At 34.3% G+C, this 22,223-nt stretch overlaps 1 long non-coding RNA gene across 1 annotated transcript; it reads right to left on the reverse strand.

The window, feature by feature from the left end:
- Window positions 1-6: 6 nt before the first annotated feature.
- LOC143404852 (uncharacterized) lies at window positions 7-22,019 on the reverse strand. The gene is made up of 3 exons (XR_013091935.1): window positions 21,937-22,019; window positions 2,615-2,752; window positions 7-391 (listed from the first exon to the last, which is right to left on the reverse strand). It is a non-coding gene; the product is annotated as an uncharacterized LOC143404852 (long non-coding RNA).
- Window positions 22,020-22,223: the final 204 nt, after the last annotated feature.

Here is a 22,223-nt window from a genome sequence, read left to right on the forward strand (position 1 = left end):
CAAACAATGTAAAAGTAAAATGCAGTTCAAAGTAAATGCAATGAAGTTTCTTACAATCATCCAGAACATGGAGATTGGATTGGGGGGTGGTTGGTGTTTATCTTCAGACAGGTTTTTGACATCCAGAGAAGAAATGCTGGATGTTTGGTTTCTTAGGGTTGACATACAAATTATCACAAACTAGATATCTTTGGTCTGAAGGCCAAAGTACAAATTCAAGGTGTCAGCAGACCAGAAGCTCTGACAAAAGATCCCCACTCCGTGCCTCTTTTAGTTTCTAGTGATTGCTGGAAATCCTTGCTGTTCCTTGACTTACAGATGTACCGCTCCAGTTTTGTCTCTGTCTTCACATGGCTTTCCATTTCTAGGTCTCTGGGTTCAAATTTTCCTCCTATCATAAGAACACAAATCATTATGGGGACAGAGCCTTCATTATGACAGCATCATAACTTGATTACATACAGTGACTAGAAGTTAGTATTTCGAACTTATCTTTTTGTTGGACACATTTAACCCACTGGATAAGAATTTCTTTTCTCTGACACTAGAACAAAATAAAAGCTAGACCTGAAAGCAGTTCAAAACACATGGGCAAAATGGCTTGAAGACTCAAAAGGTGCTGCCTCTTCATTCTTCCTGCCTGGCAGACTAACAATGCAAAAAGTGGTTTTCATCTTCAAATTCAATTTGTTCCATGTGATATTTTTGATTGAAATTATTGTGTGTTAAATAAATGTGTCTGAATTTTTCTGAATGTATACTATCGAAATAATATTGACAGGGCATATTGTATTTCATGTGCTTAAGAATGAAAAACAATTGTTATTCCCCTCAAAACAGTGCTATTTGAAGAAGAGTAAGCTGTTATGGTGAAAAGTGGTTAACGAAACAGTTATAACAAAAAAATAAATCTATTTGTTCAGGTTTGAGGGCAGTCCAACTGTGATTTACAGCCATATATTTTCATGATAATACACTGAAAGAAATATTTAAATGAAATATTAAAAGAAATATTTAAATGAAATATTAAAAGAAATATTCAAATGTATGTTATTAAATAGTCCCTTAAGGATACTTAAATACCTCCACAATTTAAGAATCCCCACACTGGAAGAAGGGAAGAAAGGTGGTTGCAATGTGCATGCGGTAAGGGCAGGGAAAGTATTCTCCAGATTCCTTTCCTAATGAAGCAATTTGCATACCAACTATTGAATTATGTCTCACAAAGGATAAAGTCTAACTAACTAACCCCCATTACCTCAGAATGTGACATCCCTTGGAAGTAGGGTCTTTGCCATGTAGTCAAGATGAGATCATTAGGGTGGACACTAATATAACATGACACAAACCTGGTGCAGATGAAACCAGAATACCATGAAAGCTGTGATCAAGGTGAGGCATCTCCAAGCCAAGAAATACAAAAGATTTCCAGCAACCACTAAAAGCTAGGGGAGAGGCACCAAACAGATTCCTTTTCACAGCCCTCAGAAGGAACCAGTTCTGCCAACATCTTGATCTTAGGCTTCTAGCCTCCAGAACCATGAGACAATAAATTTCTGCTGTTTTTGCCACCTACTCCATGCTACTTTGCTATGCATCTCTAGCAAACTAATATTCCAGCTTTGGTGTAAAGAGGGCTCAAATTGATAAGACAGAAAAATGTAGTTATCACATGCCTGGACCTTAATGTTTGTCTTGATCAGTGTTGAATGTCTAGAGTCTGGCCTATACAGGAGTTGCTGATACCATTCTATCCATACCCTCCTGAATAATGTAGTCGAATTGTTGACGCATTAATGCTGGAAGTTGAAATTTGCCTTCTATACAAAGGTGATTAATTCCAAAGAGAAATCTGAGATGTCACTGAAATGTAACACATATGTGGCAGCAAATCTTTACTCCCAGGACACTCTATAAAAAAGGAAAGGATGAGGCAGTGCACCTGACTAAAAATACACTTCCAAGCCTTTTTTGCTCAAAAGATTGCCAATAAAAGGTAGAAAATTTATCAGAAATATGTAAAAAACAGTTGGATGAGACTTCTGAAAAAGGTTATTCAGATGTCAGAGGTTCCTTTGCACTTCTCCCTTTTTTTTTCTTCCTCCAAACATCATTTTAAAGTCTTGAGGTCCAGCAACCATGTGGTGATCATAAGTGATGATCAAGTTGAATCCCTGATACTTTCGTATAATAAAGCCATACAGGCAAGAGACCCAAATAGACATTTCTCAAACAAAGACACACATATAACCAATAGGAATATGAAAAATTGCTCAAAAAATGAATCTATATTTCTAAATATGATAATTAATAAAAGCTACTTTTTAAAAAATTTCTATTTTTCTATTCAAAGAAAAATTAAAGGAAATATGAAAGGAAGATATCATCTGAATCATTTTATAATGAGGAACATTACTCAAGATTAAGTTTACCTAATCTTTATCACCATAAAGTTAAAAGTACATACACAAAATGCCTATTTTAAATAAAGAAAGTGTGGGACCCAGAGCAATGGAATTGACTATGTATGGACTGAACCTCTGAAACATGAGCCAAAATATACTTTTTCTCCTCTAAATTGTCCTTATCAGGTATTTTGTTCATGGTGACAAACCTGTCCAGAAATTGGTAGAGAAGTGGGGTTCTTACTGTGACTCACTTCACCACGTGGTAGAGAAGCCTTTGGAGCTGGTTTGCAGGAGGAGTTTGTCAATGTTTAGAGATGCCTTTGCCTATAGCCATGAGGATCAACCTACACAACCACAAAAATAAGATTGAATAAGCACCTTCATCACCTCAAAACAAAAACAAACTTAACAGGTGAAGGAGTAAGTAGCTGCAAGCTTAAAAGAAAACATATGAATGTATGTTGTCTTGCATATTTTAGCCATTTTTGTGACTTTGGGTATTGTGAGTTTAAACATTACAGCAAAAAATGCTAAAATTTCTGTCACACCAAAAAGTAATTTGCTCGTTCAATTTTCCATCCAATGAGAGATTATTCTGAGACAGACACTATGATAAATACTATGGATACTATAAGAACTAGATAAATATAATGCTTGCCTTTATGAACCTTACACTCTGATGATACATGTACAAAAATTAAAGTTAAATTAAATATGATAAATTTAGATTTTAGAACTCCTTGAGAGAATTTTAGGACAAAATGTTCCCATTGGCACATTCAAGATCAAACAAAAATCATTTTCTTTTATTTTTAACTCAATGTTTCTCTCTACCACTTTTAGAAGGTATTTAGTAATAAAAATAAGTAACGGTTATATTATAAGCATAACCTTAAGCCTGCTTGCAAAGAAACATATACTCATTCTTAAACTTGAATCTGTTAGTAAGTTTGTATTGTATTAATTTCAGTGTATATTAAAGCACTATGTGATGTCTAAGTATGAAGACATTATTTTGAACATGGGTCTAAAGTATAATCAAAGTACTTACTCTTTAATGCTGATTAAATTTTTGTGGCAGTAAGATTCTACCTTCTTTGATCCAAATCTTAAATTGGTTGTACTTAAGGGTATAACTTCATGAGGAGGTAATGCCAACAACCATCCATTATTAGAGCAGGAAATGGAGTCAGCTAATGTAAACATGTATTAAAAGTGAGAAAATCATATTGTTTTATAAAGTGGTCACTATTTTAGTATGGTAAGACAACAGGAATCACATTTTCAAGTAGTTGACCTCAATTCCTTGTTACAAAACTAAAAAAGTAATAGCCTCAAAATGACTCTAAAAGTCAAATGTAATAATGAAACAGAGCACGTTATAGATTGCTCTTCATGATTCATCAAATACACATAGTGTTTCTTAGGCATATGCAATAAACCCTTGGCAAGACTCCATATTGATTTAACAACACCAAAGAAAGAACTTTTAGATTTTGGCAGAATTATCAATCCTCCACCATGAAAATCTTAGCTATGTGTTGATTTGAAAAACAACAACAATAACAGAATGAACCAGAATATTTATTTCTATTAATAGGTCTAAATTGTTGTTAGCTAATTTAGAAAACTTTTCTGTTGCAACGTATCACAATCAGTAAGGGAACCAACAATTGGAACATATGATAGAAGATCCCCACAGATTATCCAGTGGTGGATTTCCAAGGTTTTTCATACCTCAAAATACCTCCCAATTTCAATAGTAAGGGTCAGTTCTGTTGAAGTTCAGTCTTGAGTCACTCCAGGGTTGTTTTTTGTACTAACTGAATAAAGGCATTCTTTGAAGAGAACTTTTTTCTTCCTTGCTTTTCTAACACAGTGCATGTCTACTTGATTACTGATATAAGTTTATCTGTGAGGATCCATGGAACTCACACAGATAAGTTCCTTGTGAAACTGGCACAGGTCTGAGCCTTGTAAACCATAGTCTCTGAGAAAATGTTTACCAAACTCAGATTTATGTCTATCCAAAGAAATTCCATCTAGTTTCTCCTCTTATCTCCAAGAAAGCTACCAACCCTGGCAGCTGCTATAGCTACACTATAGCCAAGCTTATTCTAGAGTAGATAGTGCCAAAATAGTGGTGGGGGGGCTCTGTTTTTTTTGATTTTTTTTTTAAATGTTCACAGTTCCCAAGAGAGTAGCTGTCAACTGGCCAGGGAATGCATCTGTATGGGCCAAACCACAGAGAAATATTCTTATCTAGTGTATATTTATTTTACTATGTGGTATATAATAAATACAATCCAAATTTCTTGTTCTTCATGAAATGTTAATATATGACTTCTGAGTGGGGACCGGAAAGCTCTGCAACATCAGTGATTTAAAAAAAAAAACTGCAAAATAAAAACATTTGTATTATATCCAGATATTTTGACTTAATGCATTATAAAAATCTACATTTTTGTAACTAGACTCAAATAATATTTAAATATCCATAAAACCCAAAATTAGAAGAACATTCTTATTCCATAAATACATTTCAAAGGAAAATATTCTAATTCTTTAATTAAGTAATTTAATATCTATGAATATTTCTATCTGACATTATTAAAAAAACAAATTAAGTAAAAAAATTATTAAAATGTCTAATCTTATAAGCATATTAACTGTGATTATTTAAGCTTTTATACATTTAGTTCAATATAAAACCCATTTTCACCACTCCATAGTCTTTCAAAATAATGAAAAATTAGGAATGTTCTGGAATTTTGAAAACTAACACTAATGTCTTCTATTTTGAAAACTAACACTTTAAAATTATTGAAATATGACTTCTTATAATTTGTATCTTAATGAACTTTAGCATATATATTTGCCTTCCTTTCCTTTGGCAACACATTTAAAATGAAAGTTAAAACAATAATGATAAAGAGTTCATTCATAATAGTGAATGAAATGCAAGAGAGCATACATTATACTAGAAAATTTAACAATAACAACAACAACAAAAATCCACAAAGTATTTGAGAACTCTTTATCTAGCGCAGCCTAGACACCCTAAAATGGTCATGAAAACAACTAAAAACGCAGGATCCAATGTACATAGCCTTAATTAAATTTGTGAATGTGTTATAAAAAGATAAGGATAGATGTAAAAAAATAGCATAAAAATGATCAATTATGTTGTTTTTACCATAAAGATATTTGCCAACTCAGATAAACTTGAGTGCCAGCGTTCAAGGTTTCACAAGTCATAGGAAGTATGAGATAAATCCTAGATCCAAGTCAACATGGAAAGTCTAACAGATGATTTTCCAACTAAACTGGAGAGGATATGGTGACATATTCTTGGGTAGTATAAAATGTGAACTCTACCCCTTACGACCTCCTGTTCTGCCACCCTCACTCCACCCCTCTACCATCCAGCCACACTCACGCCTCTGCTGCTAGAGATAAAATGAAAAAAAAAAAAATTTTTTTTAAATCTTGTAGCTCAGTGCTAGTGAAGGGGGAAAAAACTTTCCTAAGAATTTGTAAATACTAATAAATTCTCAAGGATTTTTGCAAACTAAGTCTATGATATCTGGAATTTGTGAAATATTTTCAACCATGAATGTGTTTTACAGTGGTTCTAGTTAATTAGTAACTATAGATTCTGAAAAGAAGCAACTTCAGCAACCTGATGTCCTTTCTGAAGGATACCAATCTTAAACCAATGCCTTAAAGAAATACCAGGTAAGCTTCCAAAAGATGTGAACTCATACTCAAAATCACAAAATATGAAAAAATCAAACACCATGAAGAAGAACCAGAGAATCAACAAGCAGTAGAATCAAGCCCTCAATGGTCAAATAAATCCTTTTTTAAAATGTCTTTTTCTAGGAAAATTCAAAGAAAGAAATGATGACATGAATAAAAAGACTCCAAAAACAACAGATTAGGAAATAATCCAATTTTTTTAAGTAAAACTAAATAAAAAACTCAGGATATGAGGTAGTTTCCGGCCATATTAGAGTGTCAGGAATCAGTTTTATTATTCCATCTTAAATAAAGAGGATATCGCTAAAATATATGAAATTACAGTTTTCAAACATTATACAGAGGCAATTCAGATCTTTGATTGTCCAGAGAATGGGAATCAATGAGTGGAGACTTGTGACTATGTGCTCTAGTTTGGATATTAAACACCGCACCCCCAAGGTCCATGTGTTGAAATCTTAATCCCCATCTTGGTACTTATTGATAAGTAATGGGAGTGTAAGCAGTAAGTAGTAGTACTTAATAACTTAAAAGTACTACTACTTAATAATTTAAAAGTACTATTACTTAAGTAACTTAAGTAGTACTTAAGTTGTATACTTATTTAAGAAGTAGCCTCTAGTGGTAAGTTTTAACTAATAAGAGAACACTCTTGAAGGAGTTTGTGAAACTCTCATCTATTCATCTCTTTTGTTTTCCTGGTCACAAGGTGTGTGGTTTTACCATGCCATGCATTCCCATCTTGTTATGCTGCCACAGGCCCAAAGCAACATTTGTAATGGACTGAAACCTCCAAAACTGAGCTAAAATAAACCTTTCTTCTTTATATGTTTATTTTTCCAAGTATTTTGTTATAGTAAAGGATATCTGATTAATACACTATCAACAATGGACAGGAAAAGCCCATATAGAGTCCAGTGGTGTCACTGAGATAAGGAGAAAGACATTGGGATTTGGAAAGGCCACAGCAGCCAGCATTATTGGATGGGATACTGACAAAGGAGGAGCTGTACAGAGATAAAGCTCTAAAGAGCAATTCCTTGTTCAAATAGTAATCTCTGCATATATGAGATAAAGCTACCTCAGATGAAGGAAGAATAATCAGAAACCATTAGGTCAAATAATTCCTAGAGCTCACACAATGCTAGGAATATCCTACCATGTAACTAGAGAAAAAAGACTTCAGAGTATGTAGGGTATAGGGAGTCACCTCCAAAAGTTTATTTATAAAGATTATATATAATTTTACATTATATAAAAGTGAGAAGGGAAAAAACACACAAGATTATCTCAATTGATATTTTATCACAATTAATGATGCAAATTATTTGACAAATGAAATACCAGATCAAATAAAAGATTAACAGCTAGCTAAAAATAAAGAATTTTATTGCCCTAACTTAAAAAGTGGGGGGGGGGGCATCTGTTTCAAAATAACAGGTAAAATCATACTTAGTAATGAAAAATTATGCCTACCCACCACAACTGGGAAAAAATACAGGCATGTGTTCTCAAATTTCATTTAACATTGTACTTAAAACTCAAGCCAGTACAGTGAGGCAAAAATGCATACATATATGTATTCATACATACATATCCTTAGAAAAATGTAGGCACATTGTAAAGGAATAAGTAAAGCTATTGTTGTTCACAGGTAGTAAAAAATTCTAAGAAGTTTTTGATTTCCTCCTTTATGTCTTCTGTAACCCATTGATCATTCAGTAACATGTTGTTCATTTTCCAGGTGATGCAGGATTTTTCCTTCCTTCTTTTATCATTGATTTCCAGTTTCATTCCATTATGATCAGATAAGATGCATGGTATTAACTCCACACCTTTATATTTACTAAGGGTTGCCCTATGGCATAATATATGTTCTATCTTTGAGTAAGATCCATGTGCTGCTGAGAAGAACGTATATCCACTTGATGATGGTTGATATATTCTATTTATGTCGGTTAAGTCTAGGTTATTGATTGTGTTATTGAGTTCTATAGTTTCTTTATTCAACTTTTGTCTGGAGGTTCTGTCCAATGGTGAGAGTGGTGTGTTGAAGTCACCCATAATTATTGTGTTGTGGTCTATTTGATTCTTGAACTTGAGAAGAATTTGTTTTATGAACGTTGCAGCACCATTATTTGGTGCATACATATTGATAATTGTGAGCAGGGAGGAAGAGCATGAGAAGAAGATTAACATTAAACAGGGACGAGAGGTGGGAGGGAAAGGGAGAGAGAAGGGAAATTGCATGGAAATAGAAGGAGACCCTCATGGTTATACAAAATTACATATAAGAGGAGATGAAGGGAAAAGGGGGGGGAAACAAGGGAGAGAAATGAAGTACAGTAGATGGGGTAGAGAGAGAAGATGGGAGGGGAGAGGGAGGATAGTAAAGGATAGGAAAGACAGCAGAATACAACAGACACTAGTATGGCAGTATGTAAAAATGTGGATGTGTAACCGATGTGATTCTGCAATCTGTATACGGGGGAAAAATGGGAGTTCATAACCCACTTGAATCAAATGTATGAAATATGATATGTCAAGAGCTATGTAATGTTTTGAACAACTAATAAAAAATAAAGAATATACAAAGGAAAAAAAAGAAATTCTATTTGCTGAGCAAATACATTGCCAACGAAATTAAAAGTCAAGACATAGAATTGGAGAAAATGTTTGCAAAATGCATATTTAGTAAAATGGATGCAAAACATACAAAGACAAATAGGAACATGATTAAAAATTTAAAAAAAAATTAAATATTTCACACACACACACACACACACACAAATACATGCAATAAAATACCACTATATATACCCTCTAGAACGGTTAAACTTACAAAGGATTTGTGAGGATAAGAAGCAACTGAGACTCTCATACATTGCTGGTGGAAATGTGAAATGGTACAATCACTTAGGAAAACAGCATGGTACTATGTGCTAAAGTTAAACAAGAGCAAATTACTCAGACATTCCACTTCTTGTAACATACCCAAAGAAATAAAAAGGTATGTCCCTAAAAAGATTTATAAGCAAATGTTCTTAGCAACTTTACTTACAGGACACTTGTAGGTCAGTATCAACTGACCACCCAATACATAACAAATTATGTTTCATTTATACACAGGAATGCTCCTCAGCAACAAACTGCTAATATATGCAAAAATGTGTTTGCATGATGCTAGGTCAAAGAAGCTTGTAGAAGTCTATTTATATGATGATTTCATTCACTTGCTATTTTAGAAGATAAAGCTATAGTGATAGAAAGAAGATCAGTATTTTCCCAGGACTGGATAGAGGCAAGAGTCGGTAACAAAGCAACCTTAGGGAAGAGAATTTTTGGAGAGCAAGACTTATCTATATCTTGATGCAGTGGTGATTGCATGACTACACCCATGTTTACAAACTTATCAGTTTGTTTTCTTGAAATTAATAGTGGCTGTTTTCTATATAATTTAAACAAAGCCCCCATTGTTAAAACACTAGCAAAAAAATTGAGGTATAAGCAAGTCAAGCAATTATTTCATTATTTAGCCCATTCAAATGACAGAAATTAAGAAGTCATTGAATACCAAGCAATGGAGAATTTGCATTCAATATTATCTTTTGTGCATTATTGGTGGAAGTAGCTTTTGGTTCTACTAGACTGTATTCATGTATTAGCTTTTGAAATTGGGTAACATATACTCTATAACTTAACACTTTTACCATAAGAGCATATGCAAGTTAACTCTTACATGTATAAACTGTAAAACATACATATTACATTCTTTTTATTGCTCTATAATATGAAATAATAGAAATATTAAATGTATATAATCAAGATGACAAATTATAGTACACTCATACAAGAGAGAAAATACTGTAGTATTTTACTGTAGTTAAAAAAAAAAGTCACACATGCCCACATAGAATGAATGTTTGAGACATAATGTTGAGAAAAACAGCTAGTCTCAAAAGATGATACACTGCATAATAACCTGTTTATAAAATTCAAAACAAACAAAACACATAAGTGTGATTAATTTTGGTTATAATGGTGAGGTTCAATTATAATATCAATAAATAAATATATTAATTCATGGCCAATGATAACAGGAGTCATTAACCAAGAATTATAATTAATTCAATTCTATGTTCCTAGAAGTCTTTCTAAAATAAAGATGTAAACATGTAATTGGTAAGAAAAATCAACAAGCAGATGAAATAATAATATGGCACAAATATATCTTAATGAAGAAAACATTAGCATAATCTTTAGAAAATATGAAAAACACAGAAAAATAATAGGCAAGCAAAATTGAAATCTGAAGCTTTTGCTAAAATGAAGAAAAGATAATCCTTTTGACATTGTTGCAGAATTATTTTTTTCCAAGTGACACAGAGGTTGTGACAATTGACCCTTTTAGAATTAAATGAGTCAATCACTTGGCCCCAGTTATTCTTGCATGAATATGTCCAGCATAATTTTTGGCTTTGTGTAATTATTATTTATAATAATACTATCATGCAAGTATTTAAACTTTGAGGATTATGCTATCAAGTAAGTCAGGGGACAAAATTATGTTTCTAGCACAAAATGCAAATCTTACCAATCTTGAAAATGTAAAAATGAAGGTACAAATAAACACAGAATGATGCAGGGAAAACAGAAAGGGGAGAGAGGAATCTGAATAATTACATTTTTTAATAACTCAGAATGTCAAGAAATGGTATTTGATAAAATTAGAAAGAAGTTTCTAGTTGGGTTTCTTTTTAAGTTATTAGTATAACCTAGAAAAGAAAGAAAAATAATGCTGTAATTATCTGATTTTCAGAATAGTAATGGGACAAAAATTTCCATGGCAGTATGAATAATATATACCACCATTGGTTATATTGGAAGATTGGAAACTCCATAAAAAAAAACAAAGAAAGAAACTCTATAGTTAAAAGTTAAAATTTTATATTTTTAAAAAATGTTATACTATTATTTGGAGTAGTGTAAAAGTAGAATAAAAAACTTAAAATTATAAGCAGCTGCCTCTTTAGAATAGGACTGTAGATAGAAAAATATGTAAGACAAAGAACTCCTGTGTTTCATTTTTTGTCCTCCTGTACTGTCATTTTTTTCCTGTTTGAATAAAGCACTTTCATCTAAAAGGAACAGATAAGTCAATAACATGACACCAAAATAACATGCCTTACAGACTTATCCTTCAAGTAAATGGTGAATGCTACATTTTGTATCTTCTACTTAGGTTATTTTTACTCCTCTGTCAAGATATGCCCTCCCATTTCATGGTATATAAAGACACCTATCTTCCTTTGCATGAAAAGAACCTAAATACATCTCAGACTTCAGCTAGAGAAAAATTTTAAAAATAACTTGTAAAATATTGTATGCTCATCACTCTCAGCAAGCAGAGTTTTCAGTGTCAGTAATGCAAAAGGAACAAAAAGAGGCAACCAACTGTTCTTGGAATCATTGAAGCTAATTTGTAGCCAGTGCCCAACTGAAATTTAGAGATCACTCAGGGCTGTGCAGATGATGGCTCAGCCTCTAAGTAGCACTGCCCCTTAATTTGAACACACCCAAAGAACCACAGCAGTGTCATCTGAGGCTCATTCAATGAACCTTGCAGTGAGGTAGGACCAGTCAGCCAAGATCTGATTCCCATTGGGGAATCAATCACATACTGTCCCTAATAACCTTGCATGAAGTGTACTTAATTTGGCTTTTCTTTCAGACTTTGAGACTGAAGAAAATCTTAGAAGACAAAGCACTCTTTTTCTTCTCTTCATGTAGAAGCTGGATTGACAAGTTGCAAATTTGTGTCCTTCTGATGTTTCTGATATAGGCGAACTCAGTTCATTGAGCAGTTTGCTACCTAACTCTCCAGATACCAGATGCCATCAAGGAGACTGTATAATTTCACCAAGGGGTTGAAATGTATCCTCTTACTTCTCCAATTAAAAGAGGAAAAATGGAGAGTTCTGATCTTGTTTTCCAAAAGCTAATTTTAAATCCCTTTCCTTGCTTTTCAAGAGATGACTATAAGAACAACCCAGAAACATGAAAACCCAAAATCACATCTTTCTAAAATTAGTCAATGAACAGGCATTCTGTGTAGTAGAGAACTGTAGTAAGGGGGTGACTGATATCCCAGTTTTGATTTTTACTTATCTCATTTATTGACTCACCACATATTCCTGTATCCTGTCTTAACCCTGTTACTCTGTACAGCTTCAGTTTATCAGAGCAGAATGAATCTTGTGTTTCACATCACTTTAAAAGCCATGCAAAGAGAAATGAGGAAATAATTTTATAGGCTATGTTTCCCAAAAAAGAATGGACCAGTAAGGAATCCTTGCCAATCTCATGATAAAACTTACTTATAGGTTTGGAGTGCTTAATATCCTGTAGAGAATTCATGCAATATAATCACTAACCTGACAATTGCTGACTTAGGGCAGTGACTTCAAAATTATCTTTCACAATGAAACTCTACATCATGTACAACCATAAGAATGAGATCCTGATTAGAATAAGTTATACTGTCAAAATACACTCTACTGTCATGTACATCTAAAAAGAACAAATTTTTTAAAATTATCTTTCAGCTCACTGGATTTGCTGAAACTCTCTATTCTCATGCAAAGAACAGATTTTCAAAAACTTAAATATTTGCTCCAAATCTTACAGGTACTGTGAAGGGCCTGCATGTATGGAGGTATGCTTGCACACCTGTGCATTTGAGTTAATTTGTCCAAAAACACACTACTCTCACTGGACAACAAGCCATTCCTTCTACACATCACATGTCCTCTTGGCTCAGGACTCTTTTACTTGCTTATTTTTCTGCCCACACTGCTCAGTGAAGATAGCAATATGGTTCCCTCTTTCCACATCTTCATGCATTGCTCAAATGTCACTTTCTGGGTGAGGTGCCACCAGATCACCAAATCAAAAATTACAACTCCACCACTCCAGCTCTCCATAATTTTCTTCCATGTTTTATTTTTTTCTCCATAGCACTGGTGCCTTCCACAGTGTTCTGTGACATATCAATACCAATATGACTGACACACTGAGATGCTCTCAAAACATTTTCAGAATAAATTTAAAGATGATACAGATGATGTCAGCTTGGTATCTGAATGTGACTTTTATTACATTATTTTTACCACTATAAATATGCATTATTCCATTTTTCAGTAAAACTACATGCTCTTCCTAATATCTAAATAACGTGCTGTTTTTCTGCTCAAGTGATTCCTCAACTTCCACTGTGTGATTGTTTGCACCTCACTGGCCTTCTAGTCTGATTCATCCAAGGATTATTTGTCATTTCCTATTTCACTTAGGACTACCTTGAAAAAGAGGGGTTTTCCAAGCCCTTCCCCCCAAAAAAAATCCCACAAAGGAAAAAGAAAATTGGCCCCGGTACAAGGATGAAGAGAATTTGCTGTGAGATATCACGTAAGCACATTGAAAGATACCTGGGAGGAACGGGCCATGTAGAGGAGAAAGAAATTGGACTGCACAAGGAGTCTCTTGCTCCCCTTCCTCAGATGAGATGTCTCTGGCAGGGGTCCCATCTACCCCCACTCAAAGGGCAATAATTTTCCAGTAGAGCCATTTGGACACATGGCTGCTTTCCAGTCATTTGAGAAGTTCTCCGGCAAATATGTCCCGAGAAGATGTCTACAGTGTAGGTATGATTTCAGAAGATGGATCTGCTTGAATGATTTCTTGCCTGGACTTGGCTGGGACTTTTTCCATCTACTCTAATTTTTTTTTCAGTCTAGATTTTTATGAGTATTGAATAAGAGTATTTTAGGTGCCTCTAGTAGCTAAGATCAAGCCTTAGACAAAAGCCCTCTAAGACTGAAGTATAAATAGAGAAGAGTTCAGGATGACATCATGCTGCATGCACACCAGAAGTGACCACAAATAACCTACAATAACCTTTAAAATTAGTTTTTTCCTGACTTCATAAAACAATATTTTATTTGGCAGGCATGTATTGGCAAGCTCTTTCAAAAGCTCTATTTGTTTTTTGTATCCAGGAAGACACAACCACTGTTTTCACATAGGTTTCCTTCTATGCTGTGGTTTTGCCATTTTCTGCTTCTTTATGAGTGGCTGCTGCAGAATATTTTTCTTTGGGACATTTATTAAGAGCAACAAGGATATGAATGAAAAACCATCCTTATAACAATACAGGGTGGGTTTCTACTTCCATATGTAATGCTGATCAAATCCAAAGGACAGAAGTGGAATATATCAACAGTGATATGGTTGCTTTATTCTGAGGTTATATAATAACATGCAGCTGGATAAAAATGTTAGAATACATTGACAGACATCAGTCTATGTGCTTTTTGATGTGTTAGTTAAATCCAAGGTTAGAAAAAGAATGTAGTATCACAGTTTTTAAAAAGGTCTAAAAATATTCTAGCCAAATTGAAGTACATCAAAAAGCAGAAAAAATAATTTCAAAGTTATGGTAAGTCAATGTTCTAGCTTTTACAATGTTTCCATTATAAAATAAGAGTGGTATATTTTTTCAAACAGTTAACATAAAATCTTTTCTGATTAAGTTCACATCACTTCGTTTTTCAAAATATTCTTCCACTATTTCCTAGAAGACAAAGATGAGTAAGTGTAAAATCTTTTCAAATATAATAAAAACAAAATGAAAAACTTCCCAAATAAATAGCACTTCTAGAATAAGTCACTATATTTCATTTTCTCCTTTTGGTTCCTATTAATCTTACACAGGCAAAAGAGGAAGGTTCCAATAATTAACCTTGTGCTGTTGACCTAACCAAAATTAACTGGCTATGCAACAATTTAGTTGTCCATATAAAAACAGGAAGAGAGATTTCCCCAAGTAACCCTTATTCACCACGAGAAAAACAGCTGGTGCTCTCTTTCCGTGTAAGCCTGTGGGGCAGGGATGAAAGGATGTATATTTCTGATGTCCTGTCTTGTAAATGGGTGGTTTTTTCAGTGGAACTATGCCAACGCCCAGTTCCTGAGAACCAGGGCCCCAAGAAGGTCTGGTCCAAATATTTAGAATTAAATCTTTATAAAATGAGGTCTGTGAAAAATGAACAAAGATTCCGCTCCAGTGTTACATGAATAATCACTGCAAAATAATAATGGAAGCCCATACCTTTTCCTCTTAAGAAAGGAGGAAAAGATTAATAAGAAAAATGCCTTCCAAGGACAAAAATCAAAGTTTTAGTACCAGACTTCTTTTGTGTCCTGTTTTCCAGTAGTTCTGCTACATTTCCCACAGTACACTGCTGGGATTTTTTATTTTTTATTTTCGCTACGCATGCTCACACATCTGTTGCACATGTGTGATCAACCGACTAGATTTTTGAGCCAAATGTCCTGTTAAATGGACAGAGTGGGCAGAGCATTCCTTTGAGAGTTAGATTCTGCCTCTGGTGGATTGCCGCCAAATGCAATGGTGTAATAAAGAAAAGAAATCTGCTCATTTGAATTGCATTGAAATGAACTGTGTCCTCTCCTAAAATACCATATGGTAATGATCCCTGGAGGTATGGCGCACAACACCTAAGTCTGGCAGGCTCCGATGGAAGGTTGTAAATGTCCCTGTGTAGTCAGGCTGCGAAAGGCAAGACGGCTGACAAGAAGCATGCAGGGTGAAACAAGAATCCTATCTGATGTCCCTCAATCGACTCGAAATGAAAGAAAGCAGATTGAACAAAGAAATCCTAGCAAGTCGCCTTGGAGAAATCCTTCTTCTCCCATTAAAAAGCAATTTTTGGATCTCACCTCCCGTAAAGTGAAACCTCATGGAAAGAAAGCTGTTTCACCTGAGCAGTAGCCAGAGTTTCTGTGCAGCAAATTATCTCAATAAGACTCAAGTGGACGTCTGCAAAGCAAAATTCAGTCTTCACAATCAAACCTCCACCAAAGCTGAGAGCAGATGGACCCAGTAACTGGAGACACCAAGAATCCTGCCTCTGCTTTGGCTAGCTTGCTCAGTGAACCTGATCCCGTCTCAGGTAGTAGTAGCTGGTGACCTGCAAGCTATTCTGTGAGATTTCTCAAGGGACACACACACACACACACACACACACACACACACACACACACATGCACACGTCTTTTTAATGCAGTGGAATTCAGGTAGCATTAGGAAACTGGTGGTGAGACATTGGAATGCCTGTATGCCAAAATAGAGAAAAGAAAAAGTACTAGTAGAGTATGGGCTTTAACTGTCACAAAACCCCTATAGCCATTAGTAGTCATAAAATTTCCATTTATATGAAGTATAATTCTAATCCTTTTACTATTCTTGAAGGGGGACAAGTTTTCCACTAATGCAGTCTAAAATCAAAATATTTCACATAGAAATAAGAAGAGAAGTTACCTCAAGACAAAAAATTATTCTTGCCTATATTTTCCTTTTCTAATGATTTGATCATAATGGTGTCTGTCTGTTAATGGAGTGCAAGAATTCCTAAAACTACTTTCTTCTCAACTTTCCCTTTTTTTCTCCTAGAAGCTTAGACAACTTAAGAAAATTCTATCCATAAAACTAAATATAAAGTTATACATTAATATAATTATTGTTCTTAACTTTTCTGAAAACAGAAGCTTTATATTTCAAGTTAAATGTGACTTGTGCTTTGATTTATATAGTTTCTTTGTAACAATTTTGAGGATTCTCAAGTTATTATTACTTATAAAAACACAGATGTTTTCTAAAAGAATCATAGCACTATGTGAAAGAAATCTTTATCTTACCCTGGTTAATTGTAACTCATTTAATCTTCACCATAGTTCAGTAAGTATTATTGTTATTATTATTATTGTTATCCCTGAATTTACAGATTATAAAACTGAGATTTATCAGAATTTTGTACTTTGCCCAAAGTCAAAAGCAAGCAGTTGCCTGAGATGCGATTCCATCTTGTTTTCCTGAGCCAATATTCTGAATTGTCTACTATGCCAGCATGATAGAAGTATTTTTGGGGTTTTGAAATACAGACTCTAGAGTTGCCCTTTGAAATATATCTTTCCTATACTTTAAGACATTCAAAGGGGAAAATCTTATTTACCTCAATTATTTCATAGAATATCGTTAAAAAGCATTGTATAGCTAAATATTCTTATTTTCTTCAAGTCTTAAATTTTGTTATCAGAAAAGTGCTAGCCCATTGCCTCTACAATCTGCTACTAATATTGTCTTTAAATTCTGATTTTTTTCTTTTTTTATTCCCATGGCGGGGAAGTAAATTCTTTAATCTCACCACAGAGGTCATTTATTTTATTTTATTTTATTTTATTTTCTAAACCAATGTATTTTTTCAAAAAGATACCCATGAGTAAAAAGGATAAATAAATAAATTCCATGTTGAAATATTTAAGTAGAACTAAATATTTTTAACTGAAGTCTTCACATCTATAAGGTCTCTTCCTGTCCTTGCTTATGAGTCATTGTTATTTGAGGACCTCTATGAATATTGGGATCACAAAAATGACTATTGGAAATCATGTAGCAGGAAGCTGATATTTTCTCTGATATCCGTATTTCAGAATAATTCTCATAATATACCAACACAGATGTTTCTTTTTTTTATTAACTATAATATCTTCAAATTTGATACTGAGATGCCAAAAAAATGTCAGCTGCTCTTTGTTGTTGATAAAGAGAACATTGGATTCTGGAGCAATACCCAAAGTCATATATTAAGACCCTGTTTATTGTTTCAATAGAGGAGTTTTAAGCACAAAGTGTGTGGGAAGAATATTTATCTTATTTTCACAGATCAGAAAGCTGATGCTCAGAGATTAAATTATATTTACGAGGTCAATGAAAATATCAACAGAACTGTGATCAGCCAAATCTGCATTCCATAAAAAAATCCAAAAATAAAATTCCAAATGATACATTAACTATTATGTTAAAACGTCTTGTAAAATTAATGAATTCACATATTCATACCTTTCATCTCACCTCTACTTTAGACTACCAATATTTTATCTAATTCACAGGAAATTCCCACTACAGTTTGCCAATTGAGCTTTGGGCATAAAGTTCGAAGAAGCCACATACAAACCCATATGCATGTTTTAAATGCAGAGAACATATATCTTCAAAATGCACAGTACCATCTGTGCAGAATAAACCTGAAAGTACTTAGCTCTCAGATAGGAACAAATCTGCAGAAAAACAAATTCTCAAATTTCTCAGATCAATTCTAACAAATATTTTCTGACCATTTTAAGGATGCTACCAAGTGTTCCAGATGGAAAATTTGCATGTAATTGTTTTTTAATCATTATTAAGAATTTTAATGATTCCAAAGGAGGCTTGATTTGTTCTTTCACTTAGCCATATTAACACCCCTATATCTTGCCGAATATTAGTAAAACTGTGAGATATGCCCTAGTGAAAGTGAATCTCTACCATTAGCACCTCCAAGATTTAAATAGTCTCTCAATCAGACATATAATGTAATCTTTCACTATTCCTGAAAATTCTTACCTGAAATTTTAGACTTGAATCAAAGAAACTAATATCCACATATCCTCTCTCTCTGTCTCTCCACCAGCTCCACAGAGATAGGGTGGGGTGAGGAGAAAAAAAAAATAAGCCAAAAATAAGAATTTTGTAGGCCAGCCTCATACTGATGCCCACAGGTTTGTTGGTACAAGTGCATTTTCTCCAGTGATCATATAATGTCTCCGTGGGTGAAAAAAATCATATAAACTGGAATTTGAGCTCAGCAGCACTTCTGCATACTTTCTCTGTGCCCCCTACCCCCAAGTGCTTTTACTTCCTAATCTACAAAATCAAATACTAAATCAGGAGCAATAACCTACAATTAGCTTTTTCAATTAAAATGTGGAGTTCAAAGTTGACTCCAGAGTGAGTAATTGCTTTCGAAAACCACAACCAGCAGGCAGCTGCCAGATTATTACAGCAGTTTATTTAACCTTAAAACATCTGATCAATTTTATTATCTCAGCAGAAGGGAGATATCCTGAAGAGTGGGATTTTAAATATACTGCACATCCTATGTGTCTGTGAGAAAACTGAAATTCTTCAACACCATAAATATCCTTTGCTACCACCTTGCTGCGAAAACAAACTCAAATTACACTTTCTTCATTCAAAAGTCAACGGAGATGAAGAACATCATGACAGTCAGCCAGGGGGAAGTGTGGAGAAGGGGCCAGGAACAGACATTTTTACAAAATTACAAGGTTTAAAAACATTCAAACATCCGGCTCTTGATATTTGGGGTTTTTATTCATCCAGAAAGGAGATTCAGAAAGGCCTGCCAACTTCACCAAAACAAAGAGTATCACGTTTCAAGAATGCTGCCTTGTTCTGCCAACCTTCTTGCTCTGGAATCCTCTCTATGGCGATGGTAATGAAGTAGACTGAAGCCTCAGGGTTATATAAATAGAGGAAAGGACCCTCAGAACTCCAGCCTCCACAGAAGGGCACCTCTAGGGATTTCTCCCAACTCCTTCTCCCTGACCTACCATTTACATCCTTCCAGGCTTTCACTGCGGAACATTAAAGTCAATCCTGCAGTGTCTGCAAGCATACTGGAACCCAACATATTAAACAGGTTATATTCACCCTACCCCCCACCGTCAGTTCCCCTCAAAGAGTCCTTCTGTATTTCAATGCCAGTTCCTACATCTGAAGATTGAACAATCATGTGAAAAGTACTCATAACTATGCCTGGACATAGTAAGAGCTCTGTGAGAGTTACCTGTTGGTTTATCATCATTCACTCAGATACAGTCTTCTTTAGCTCACCTTGACTCTGGGCCTTCAACATGATGCTATGAGATTATAAATGAGGAAAATGAGCCACAGAGAAGTAATTTGCTAAAGATCGTCATATTAGTAAATGTAGGAACTGGCATTAAAATACAGAAGGACTTGCAGAAAAGTCTATGTTCTTAACCCATAGAGACTCTTTGAGGGGAATTGATGGTGGTGGTGGTGGGGGGGGTAGGAATGAATAAACCTGTTTAATATGTTGGGTTCCAATATGCTTGCAGTTGGACATTTCTACCCACTCCCAGGCTCAGTTCCCAGCTCTTGGAATGCACCTGAATGGGAGGTTCAAACAGTTACCTGGGCTGTTCTTGTGTCCTTGAGGTCATATCATAGGGAAGCCTAAACACCATCCCACACCTCTCATCTTTACAGAAACCATCATTTGAACATGTCCTGATGGACCCAGAATACAACAAACACCCAACTACAGTTGTCTCTGAAACATACCATCATTCATTACCATAGAAGTGTAAGCAGATACAAATTCCAATTATTTTTGAGAAATTTTATTTTTGGTCTTTTCTACACATGTTAACAGATGTAAACTTGAAATTTAAAAAAAAAAATCTAAAACCAAGACAACTTAGAAAGTATTTTTAGGAAATGAGCCACTCACTGCTATAAAAAGACATCTCAGTATCCCAAAATGCCTGAGAGCAACATCTAAACGCTTATTCTTTATTTTCTGCCATCTTTTGAGTGTAGTCCTCAATCTCATCCATGTTTCTCTCTAGAACTGCACTGATGTGCCTGGAATTCTTGAATTTCATAAATTCATGCATAATGTGTAGTGTTTTGTGTATATTTTAATGTAAAGTGCTTTAGTTTATAAGCTAATAATTAATTTATTGATTTATAAAGATTTTGATTCATTCTGTTTATTACTCTAAATCGGTCAATAAACATTCCAACAATATATTCATGTTATATTTGTCTACACCTAGTTTGGTGCTTTTAATTATTACAAAATCCAGAGTTTATTCCCATTACAGTTTTACTTAGCCACTCACAGACTGACATTTAATGAACAAAAATATCAATATCTAACAGTTGATCTCATATTTAATCTAACGAATTTAAAGTCACAATGATTCTGGTAACCCAGTGAAGTAATTTTTTTTTTCCTCCAATCTTTTCAATAAGAGTTTTCCACCTGAGTTAGGGAGACAAATGATTCCCTTTCACTTTCAAGTATAGAGGGACTCAAATAGCACTTCTGGTTTTGAAATCTGATTATCGGCCACCAACATGTTTTGTTGACAAAAATACATATCTTTCAGAGACATGAACAACCTAAAGCACAAACATGTAAAAAACTTTGTGGAAATAGGCAGACCATGAATAAAAAATAATGACAAGCCAGCTGTGTTTTCAGTACCTATAGGATTTTATTTATAAAAACGTAGGAAATGCACAAGATTCCAAAGATATTCATTCAAGTTTCTGCATTGCAGCACTGCTTGATATAATGAATGCCGGAAACAATTTAAATGTCTGTCAGTAGAAGACGGGTCTCTACAAAATGTGAGGTCTTGTGCAACTCTAACAAATGAATCAACTCTGTAAGTACTGGCACAGAGCTTCTTAAAAATATATTGTTAGTAGAAAAGGAAAGTCACACAACTCCACTTTTGTTTAAAAAAAGGGGGGGGAAATATGCATGTATAATAGCATGTATATATACAGGATGGCACATGCTAGGAAATATCAGGAAAGATTCAAACTGTACAGAGGAAGCGCACAGTATAAGAAAAAGAGAAAAAATATTTATCTTTTAATTTTTATCCTTCAGTAAAATTCACGTGTTTTGGGTTGTTTTCAACCAGTAGATATTGACTTCACACTGAACTTTTCTAAATATGAGTAAAATTAAAATACAAATGAATAAGCCTGGCTTTTGAGGTACGTTGGCGATATGGTTTTACTTACAAATGGAGAAGCCGAACAAGTCAGAATATCATCAGGGAAGGAAAGGCAGCTGTAGCAAAGGAAGAGCAGATCAAGGATCTGCCTGGCCCCGAATCACTTATTAAATGACAAAGTAAAACCAAGGTAACTGAGATCTTTCCACACTGAGATCTTTCCATCACTTGGAGAATTGTGTGTCTAAGTGAATGTGTTTCTTGCAATGGAAAAAAAGAAAGAAGATATTCTATTTAAATAGAAGAAACAATTTTCAGTAAACTTGGAGGAGTAGGAGAAAAACTTCTTTATGG

Source organism: Callospermophilus lateralis, chromosome 1, assembly GCF_048772815.1.
Source record: "Callospermophilus lateralis isolate mCalLat2 chromosome 1, mCalLat2.hap1, whole genome shotgun sequence".
NCBI classification, from domain to species: Eukaryota; Metazoa; Chordata; class Mammalia; order Rodentia; family Sciuridae; genus Callospermophilus; species Callospermophilus lateralis.